Source organism: Balaenoptera physalus, assembly GCF_965194825.1.
Source record: "Balaenoptera physalus genome assembly, chromosome: 15".
Taxonomy (NCBI): domain Eukaryota; kingdom Metazoa; phylum Chordata; class Mammalia; order Artiodactyla; family Balaenopteridae; genus Balaenoptera; species Balaenoptera physalus.
Genome location: NC_138894.1, coordinates 82,680,336 through 82,690,230, shown reverse-complemented (window position 1 = coordinate 82,690,230; position 9,895 = coordinate 82,680,336). Strand labels below are relative to the sequence as shown.

At 53.8% G+C, this 9,895-nt stretch overlaps 1 long non-coding RNA gene across 1 annotated transcript; it reads left to right on the top strand.

The window, feature by feature from the left end:
• The first annotated feature begins 815 nt into the window (after positions 1–815).
• On the top strand, positions 816–8,436 carry LOC309644112. The gene is made up of 2 exons (XR_014254245.1): positions 816–1,463; positions 1,850–8,436. It is a non-coding gene; the product is annotated as an uncharacterized lncRNA (long non-coding RNA).
• The last annotated feature ends 1,459 nt before the right edge of the window (positions 8,437–9,895 follow it).

The window sequence follows — 9,895 nt, the reverse complement described above, 5'->3', positions numbered from 1 at the left end:
ATGGAAGGAGACAAGTGTCCCTGGAGTGGGTGGGCACAGAGTCAGTGTCGCCTTTCTCCCCCAGCCTCACCTTCATGCGCTCTAAGACCCGGGGAGCCCTCCGTGGAGGGGCTGCCGAGCCCTAGAAGAAAGCCCTTCCATTTCCAGAGCTATAGACCCCCCCCCTTAGCCATGTGACTGCCACCATCTGTCAGTCCAGAGGCAGGGGCTGGTGCCAGGTCCTAGGCCAGGGGCCCAGCTGCAGACAGGGCATCTGGTGAAAGCTTGCCGATCGGCGGACGGGAACAGGCTTCTTCTTCCTAGTCTGAGCCCTGGGGCTCTGAGGCCCCCTGGCGCCACAGGTCACAGCTCTGGACTGTCCCTGTGCTTGGAGGGCTCTGTATCTGTGAGTCACCACTTGGCCAAGAGCCACTTCTGCCCTTCCTCCTAGTCCCACCCCTGCCATGGTGGCCACTCACTTGCCTTAGTTTTCTTCCTTTTTTCTTCCTGCCAGAACCTTTCCGTGTATCACTAGGATGGAGACACCCCTGCCCTTTCTGCTCCCCGCCCCTTCTGCCAATTTCCTTTTTAGGTGATACATTTATTCCTTGACGAGCTCCCTGAGGGCCTGGCCAAGACCCTGCCAAGGCTCTTCTCTACCTCCACCCCTCAGGCGCTCTGCTGGGGGGACCAGGACCTGATGTCCTCCCCAGGCATCAGCAACACCAGGCTCCACCAGGGCTGGAGCCTGTTTGGTTCTGTCCCACCCAAGACAGAAGCCCAGGCCCATGCCTTTCTCCCCAGAGCCCAGAACCAAGTCCCGTGTCACTGTCAGTAGCAACTGCACTAATAAGAAGCTGCGAAAGCTGGCAGGTGCCTCCCAAGGCAGCCGTCCTGGGAAATCTGAGTGGCAGCGGCTTGAAAGGTCAAAGTCATGTCTTTTTGTAGTGAGGAGAGATCAGGTTTCAAAGCGTTCCTAAAGGGAGGACTTAAACCTGCCTTGATTTTGCTGACATCAGTCCTTTTATTCTGGGCCAGTGCTGTCCTAGCCTCTTTGCAGAGCCCGCTTCCCCAGATGCAGAGAAAGCCTCGTTTTTCTTACCGTTAAGGGAGTTAAACCCTGAATGGGAGGCTCTTCCTATCCCACGGGGAAGGGGCAAGGCTTGATGAGACAGCGTTTGGACAAAGCCCATCCCATCGCTGCCCCATGGCGAATGGTCAGCAACCCCAGTGGTGATGCTGTGACCAACTACTTCTTACACAACTCCTGCTTACAGAGGAGGCCAAGTCTGGTTTCCCCTGGTGCCAGTGGAATAACTCTGATCCTAATCTCATCTCCCGGGGCCAGGAGTTGGCTCTTCACTCTGCTTTGAGATGCCGTTCACCCTCCTGCCAAGGGGCCCCTGGGCTCTGGGATAGATCAGATGAGCATGAGACGTCCTTGAGGAACCAGCCAACAGAGCAAGGTCAAAACTTCAGTACAGGTAATAGGAGGACAAGGTGTATGGCAAGAGGGTGGCCTTTGGTGTAAGAGAGAGATCTGAGTTCCAGCTCTGACACCTAAGTAGCTGTGTGACCTTGGGCATTAAGCCATCTCCCTTGGGAAGCCCGTCTCTGCAGGGACAGAGCGATTCCCACAGACTGAGGGGGTTCGGCCAGGGCCAAGCGCTCTCTCCTCCTGGCAGCTGTCCTGCCTTTGCGCTGCCCATGACTCAGGCCGCTTCTGGTTTCAGCCCCCCTCACTGACAGCGAGCGGTGCAGAGGAGAAAGTGCACGCAGGGCATCTGAGGGTGGTGGCGGGGAATGGCAGAAACAGGGGCCACAGCTACTCAGCTGTTAAGGAATCTGACTGAGTCACTTCTTTGCCCAGAAATGTCTCGTGGCTTCTCCAAGATCAAGTTCAGACTCCTCAGCCTGGAATTGAAGACTTTTCTCGATCTGGCCTCAAGCTGCTGCCAGATTCCTGGACCGCTGGATGCTGACCCAGCTCTCCGAGGCCTGGCTCTACGGCCGAGATGACAGCCTGCGTACCTGCACCTCCATCACCCAAGTGGCCCGACTATACTCTCTCAGCCCGTGAAGCCAGAGGAGCTGACCTGACGCACCCTCCCCAGGCTCCTCCTCTGCTCCCATCCCGCCCTGCGCCTCCCTGAGCCCACCCGCTTGGACCTGCCCACTTCCCTCCTGGCCCAGAAGCTCCTCAACGGCAGTGCCTCTTCCCCTCCTTGTAACTGTCCGGGCTCAGCACACAGTGGTCTCTCAATCGATATTCATTGCTATGAGTTGGGTTGAACTGATTTAAAGACACTCCTTCCCAGACTGACAATGATTCCTTCTCCTTCTTGAGGGTTTACGCTGCTCCTGTGTTGGTGGCTTTTCTGCTGCTTACTTATTCTTGCCCTCTGATGTGACCTAGCGTCTGCTAACTAAATCCTCTCTTCTGTGGGCACTTTCGGCAGGCTGCCCTGCACAGCTGGACAGGCCGTGCACTGCACAATTCCAGGTGGCACCATTCATTGAGACCACGATGTGAGTGGCACCCTCCGGAGGTGTGCAAGGTGGTGGCCCTGTCCCAGGATGCCCCTGTCTCTAAATGCCAGGCCTGGCTCAAGGAGTTGAGACTCTGCATCTCGAGGCATGGCCAGGGCTTCCTACTGGGGCCTCAGAATCTCCCTGAAGATGCAGCCAGCATCCGCCCACCCCCGAGCAGTGTCCTCATTCTCTGTTCCCCTCTCTAATCACAGAACTAGATGGGTCCCGAACCTGGCCACCCACCAGCTGCCCGTGTGCCATGTCTTCTGCCTTAGTAAGGTGACACACAATGTATGGTCCTGACTGGGGCACTTTTAGAGGGAAAAGGAGCCCTGAGGTATCGTTCTATAAGGACAACAGATGTGAACGGTGACTGTTTCTGGCAAACTGAGATTCCAACCCAGGCCTGCCTGACACCACAACCCGTGATATTTCTACTACTCAGCTGAGAGGGAACACAAGCCAGGAATGGTCATTTTGGTGGACAGAAGGGAAAGGCAGGCCTCTCCAGGGAGGTGTACCGCTGGACCCTGTGAGGGGACCCGTGCTTTTGCTTTCTGTGCCCTCCACCCTGCTCCCATCCTAACTTCTGTGAGCTGGGCCACTTGGGGCCAGGAGAGCTGACTCAAAGCCCTTCAGCTGGAGGTCAAGGGCTTGGGAATTAGTCCTGGTCTCGTGTAAGTGGAGCCAGCCACCTCTCTGACCCGGGCCTCGGGTCACCCCTTTTGCAAAATTCCTGCCCTACCTGCCACATGGGAGCCTTGAGAAGCTTCTGGCTGATGATGTGAGAGAGAGGTTTTGTGCCCTGCAGGACGTGGTCTCTGCTTCTGCTTGGTGCCTGTGCTGTGTCTCTTCCAGTGTCTGCTGCAGGGCCACATGGATCCAGGGCCACTTCCAAGCTCTCCACCAACACGTTCATCAAATATTTCTTGTTGGGGGCTTACCCCTGAACACATCTTTCTAGGGGGTTAAAAAAAAAAAGGGGCTATGACATTCCTTCCTTGAAGCATTCTGGATGCAATGGAATAATACAGGAGCTGGGATCTATCCAACAGCAAGAATGCAAGTAACTGAGAAACTTCAGTGAGTGAGGAGGAAGCCAGCGTGGAGATGGTTGTGAAGCAGTCAGAAGCGGAGGGAGGCAAAGACACCCGCTGTGCGTCTCCAGGGAGGAATCGCATGGTGGCTGTGGCCTTGGCAATGGCAGTGCGGGCCACGATGGAGCTTCCACTCCTCCTGGGAGACACGCTAGCACCCACTGGCTACCTGGACCCCATGATCTATGTGTACATGAAGTGGAGCCAGAAAAAGCAGGCAGTGCAGTAGCTCTTTTAGAAGGAGCCTGCCTCGTCCAGGGCTGGCACGCAGGCCCGAGTAGGGGGACAGCACAGGCTCCCAGAGGGACCAGGGCAGGGGGAGGGCTGAGGTCAGCGATACAAGTTCTGTTTCTGATCATTTTAGCCACAAGGGGAGGAGGCTGGTGCTTCTTTATCTGAGGCAATTGTCTTCATTCTAAACCAGCCCCCAGGGAGGCTTGCGGCTGGGACAGGAAGGCTAGTGGACGCGGGAGGGCTCGGGGTGGGCAGTGGGTGGCTGGCTGACCCCTCCCCAGGAAGGAGCAGCCCCAGATCTGAGCGGTAGCGGGAGAGCAGTTGCATTCCCAGGAGGCCCAGGAGGTCACTTTCAGATCTGGAAGGGGCAAGGGATGGATCCCGGGAACGGAAATATGGGAAATGTGGCCAGAGTTAGCAGAGAGGTCCAGCTGGAGTCACGTGTTAGTCCAGCCACTTGGGGACTTTCCACAGGACAAAGTGAACATTCTCCATATAGAACACGAGGGTCAGGGGGCCTTAGGACGAGGAGAACATTCTGTTTCCCTGCTGTCCTGCAGCCTCTCTGTGCGACCTCGGGGGGGTCAGCTTTGCCAACTCCTGGACACCGCCTTCCTCGGTGGGGAGTGAGCGCCGGGGCTGAGGACTTGGCAGGAGCAAGAGCTCTTAGCAGATGCGCACCCCCAGGCAGTTGGTCACATGGGCACTGGGACTTTTTGGTCTGTTTAAATGAAGGTGTTCTGACCTATCAGACTCTGGCTCTCTCAGTAATCCCGCTTCATGATTTACGTCTCAGGCCAAATTCGCCTGGGCCAGACAACCACAGGCTGAGGGAAGTTATCAAGCATCATCTCTCGTCTCAGAGGAAGTGTGGTGGGAACCAGATGCAGGAAGCCTCTGCAGGGCACATCTGTGCGCTGCATCACCCAGCAGATCTGAATCCAAATACTCTGCTTGGGGACTCAGGCCAGGAAAAGGCCCCTGGAAGCCCAGTGAGAGGGCACAGCTAGCGAATGGCAGACCTGGAGTTTGGGTCCAGATCGGCCTGCTCCAGAGCCCATTCTCTTTCCCTGGGAGAAGCATTATGGGAGATACTTAGAGGCTGACCTTTGTCACTGAGGACGCCACTGTCCCTCAAGCCCATAGCCAGGACAGTCATGTTATTTGCTCAGAGAAAGTGTAGGGGTTTTAAAAGGATTCCATTTCATGATAAGACAGGACGATGCAATTGATAATACATGTTTTCAGAGCCAGGAAAACCCCTCTGTTGCCTGTGACCTTGGACCAGTCACTTAACCTTTCTGAGTTAGGTTTCCTCACTTGGTAAAAATCAATATTATCTACCTCCTATATTTGCCTTGAGAATCAAATGAGGTGTGTTTATTAAATGATTGGAATAGACTCTGGTACATGGTAAGTTTTCAAAAAAGTTAGCTTATTCTAAAAATATCTCCCCCCTCCCCCATTATTGGGGATAAGTATAGCTTGACTGATACCTATGTGTGTATATGTATCTCTCTCTACACATTTAAAACATATCAGCATCTTGTGAGTGACTCAACCCTTCTGTCTGCTAAAGAGAATAAGCCCCTGACCCATTTCATGTGGTTGCTTTGAAGGATGACTAATAAATGTGCTCATAAAAACCCCTGCTAACTATCAAATCCGACATAATTCAGGGAGAGTAGGAGTTCTTCAAGGTTGCACATGCAGCTGGGGACAGAGAAAATGCGAGATCTTAAAGTTGAGTGTGTGTGTGTGTGTTTTATTTCAAAACTTTACAGAAAAAACGAACCAGTACGTATGAGCCTGACTTCTGATCTTTGATGAAGCCCCTCCCTGGAAAGTTAGAATTAACATATACGCATTAGAGCGTCAAGATTGAATTGGGCTGGGCCTCATCTGTATCCTCCTTGGGAACCCAGACACTGAGGCAGGAAACCAGGGGTCCTGTTTAGACCCCTCAGCACCCTGGGGAACATGGCGAAGGGTCTTTGGGATCGATGGTCAGGCCCCTGGGACTTTGGTGTGAAATCTTTTAATGACCAGAAGCCTTCCCCACACCCTGGGGAGGTGCAGAGTTGCAGATGCATCGGGAACTCACCCCCTGTAAGGAGGGCATCCCAGGACACATGCCTTGTGAGGACAGAGGCTCCAGGCCTGTGAGGGTAGGTCTGCACAGCCCGCGCCCTGCCCAGCCTCCCCTCAACCTGGGAAGCTACCGCAATTGGAAAACAAAGCCCAGGCCAGTTTGCAGCCTGATTTTTTTTCACTTCATAATATTTTATATCCTCATTTCCCTGTGTCACTGATAATAGCATGTTTGAGTGCTTATTACATGGCATCCACACTTCCAAGTACTTTTCATGAATTAGCTTGCTTAAACCTAACAATTACTCTACAGGTGCCATATCAGTTCTGTTTTCTAGCTAAGGAAACTGAGAAATGGGGAGATTGAAGAACGCAGGCACACGTCACACAGGACTGGGACCTGACCCCGCCCTGGAGCTGCTTCTTGACAATGGTAAGCATGGCAGGTGCTGTTCTGAGGGATTAATTGACTCAGTCCTCCTAACAGCCCTGTGAAGCGGGTACTAGTGTTACCATCCCATTGCATCCATGCAGAAACCAAGGCTCGAAAGGGTCTACTATTTGCCTATAGCCACTCAGCCTAGGGGTGTCAGCTAGAACGTCTATGCTTAAGCACGGCGCCCGGCTCCCTGGTGGTGGTGGGAGGGCGCTGGCTTTTCTTCTGTTGGCCCCCCTCTCCCCGGCCTCTCATACGTAGGATTTCATGGCATCGACCTAAGATTGGCTCAACCACCCTCCGCTGTTGGGCATCTGGGCTGCCTGCCTGACCGCGGGAGATAGTCACCTCCTGCCTTGTGCGCCTGCTGAGAATGAGCCTTAGAGACTTCTGTGGTAGAGGCCAGCAGAAAGCTGGGCGGTGTCGGTACGCTGAAAAGACGAACGTCTCACTGGTTATTAAAGGATAGTCTATCCTCGGGCAGCCTCTTAAGATCCCTGGAAAGGAGGAGACCTTCAGGACAGCCAAGCCCCCTCGTAGCTCTCCTGGGATGGCCTAGGCAGTGGCCCAAGCAGCATTTAGGTTTCTGCCACCATCCTATAAAACAAAACCAGTAGACTTCCGACGGCTCCACCAGACCCCTGCAGCCCCCATTTAAGGACTCAGATTGTGACTCTAGCCTTGCCTGGGAGATACCAGGAACTGGGCAGGTCAAACTGAGCCCAGACTTTTCCAAGGTCACAGTGCTGCCTTGATCCCCTTGGCCTGAAGCTCAGGACTAATTGTTACCCTAGGTGATGTATCTGAGGTCAAGGTGAGATGGCAAACATCCTGGGTTCTGTCCTGACTCCGCTAGTTCATCTCTGGGGCTTGACTCCTTCTCTATAAAATGAGGGGGCTGTTAAAATATATCTAGATCTGACCGCATTCTCTAACATTTCCCAAAGTGTGTTCCATGGAACAAGGCATTACTCGAACCAAAAGGTCCATAGTCAGATAAATATAAGAAACACTGCATATACTGGTCCACTCTTGGAGACCCAAAACACATATCAGCACATGCTCTGAGAAGTTCCCCTTTAAAGGCACCTAAACCTGACTTAACCCAGCATCTCCCATATTTACTTAACCATGGAGCATTTTTTATAAACGTAACATCTATTAAGCCTTCTGCAGAGGGTATGTACAGCAGTTCCCTTGGTGAATTCCACTTCCTCTGGCACCAGACCTGTGCTGTGTTCCGCTGCGGGCACAGCAGTGAAGGGGACAGCCCTCCCTCCGGCAGTGTGGTCCCAGTGGGGGCATGGGGCACCCACAACCTGGCCTTAAAAGCCAGAAGGGAGTTCGGGGAGGGAGACTTGGATGTTTCCATCCAGGCATCAGGGAAGGCTTCCTAGGGGAGGCGGCCCGGGAGGCAAGCCTCGATGGCCTGGTGGAGCTGGCGAGGGGCAGGGCTGGACGAAGATAGGGGTGTCTTGGTCTGACAGTCCGAGTGGTGTGGGGAAAGGGGGAAAGGCCCCACGTCTCCTCTGTGATGCTGAACACCCCGACTCCAAGCCTGAACCTGCAAACTCCACTCAGCAGAGCAAAGCCAGGTCCAGTTAAGGGAGCTCAGCTTCCTCAGTGGCCAAGGCGACAGCCATCTTCTGTGACTTGATTCACTCCATGAGCTCATGGAAGCATTCCTTCTAACCACATGCAGTTTGAGTCTTTTGAAGAATCCCCTTTGCAGTCCAGTGATACTTCAGTGCTTCTGAAGAAACGGAACCCATCCCACCCATGAATCTAGCTCCGACAGAGGAAGAAGTTAAGGGACTGATGTTTCAGTTGTATGGGACTTTCATTCATTCATCCTTTTAGTTTTTCAATCATTTTCTGGACATCTATTCTGTTATTCATTCATTCTCTTATTTTTTCAATCAACAAACTTTTACTGGGTACCTCCTCTCTTCCAGATGCTATGCTAGGTGCTAGGGACCCAGAGGGGCATCAAACACGTCCTTCCCCTCAAATAAACCAAACCTGTGGGCCTCAGAAGGGCATTGTTCTTGTAACATAGCCGCGAAGCTTCCACGTGCCGTAAATAGAACACTGGTGAGAAGCTGCTGTGTCACGGTGTGAACACCCACAATTGCAATCTAGCGTGTTACACGTCCAGGCACTGACAAGTGCACAAGCACCCCCGGAGTGCCTGGGAGAGACCTCCAGGGCAGGCCAGGCCCGAGGCCAGTCCAGGCAGAGGGAACGGCCTGCATGAAGGCACAGCAGCCGGGGTGTGGAGAGCCAAGGGTAGAGGTTGGAAGCTCTATGGGCCCAGGTCATGAAGGGCCTCTTTAGGCCATGTTAAGGAGTCTGAACTTTATCTTGAGGGTTTTTAGCTGCCCGGAGGGGACTTGATAAAATGTGTTTTCAAGAAGCTCTCTCTGGTTGTGGGTGGAGTGTAGGAGCCGGTGGGATAGTAGTTGCCAGAACGAGGAGACGCTCCTACCTGGCCTGGGCCCAGGGGCAGACCAGACCCCGGGTTTGGGGGCACCTCTGAGACAAGTCAGGGACCGGCTGTGCTGTGGAAATGCTGGGAGCCCCCAGCCCCCAACACACACTGCCCTTGACCCAGCTAGAACCTGCCAGGCAGTGCGGACAGCGAGGGCGGCATCTCCGGGGGGCAAGTCTCTGCGAGAAAGTAGGCAGTTTCTGCTCCGGGACAATCCCTTCACAGTATCCAGGCAATTAATTATTTCTTATCTCACCGAGTAAGGGGGCCACGTGGAAATCACTCCCATCCTTCTGTTCAAATTTTATGTTGCTGTTTATTCTGAACAGGAAAAGAGCAGAAAATAGAACTGTTTTCAGAATGGCTGCCAGCTGGAGGTATTTTTTCCCCCTTTTATTTCTGAGTGGTGGGATCAGGGAGGGAGGGGGAAGGGGGCCCTTTCTCTGGGGCAGTTGAGGCAGGAGCAGGCACCCCTCAGGGTATGTGCTCTGGCAGGGACCCCTTGCACCCACCAGAGGGGGTTCTGAGAGTCTGGAAGAGCCGGAGCCCCAGAATCTGTCTCAGCCCCAGCCCTGGACAGTCCTTCTCAGGGTCATTCCCTTTGTGGAGGGAGGTTTAACAAGGCCCTGAGGGGGGACCTTGAAGCAGTTCAGGCCTGCTGAGTCCTGGAGGGGCTGGAATGAGAGAAAGGAGGGGGCACAGGCCCACCCGGCTGGTTGCCTGGTGTCCTGAAGTGAACACTGAGCTGGGAGCAGGGGACCCAGGCTCTGGCCCCAGCTCTGCCTACTTGTGTGATGCTGGCTTCAGTTTCCTCATCTGTAAAATGGGTCTTCCACCATCAACAACTAGGAAAATGTATAACACAGCTCCCCGACTCCCACACCCCCCAATAAAACACATAATAATATCCTCCAAGAGCACCTGGGCTAGGGGTCCAGGTTAGATACTGCGAGGTGGCATACTTGTCTGGGAGGGAGGGTCCTCTGTGTTATGATCTTGCTACAACTCACGTCTCCCCAGAAACTGCAGGGAAAC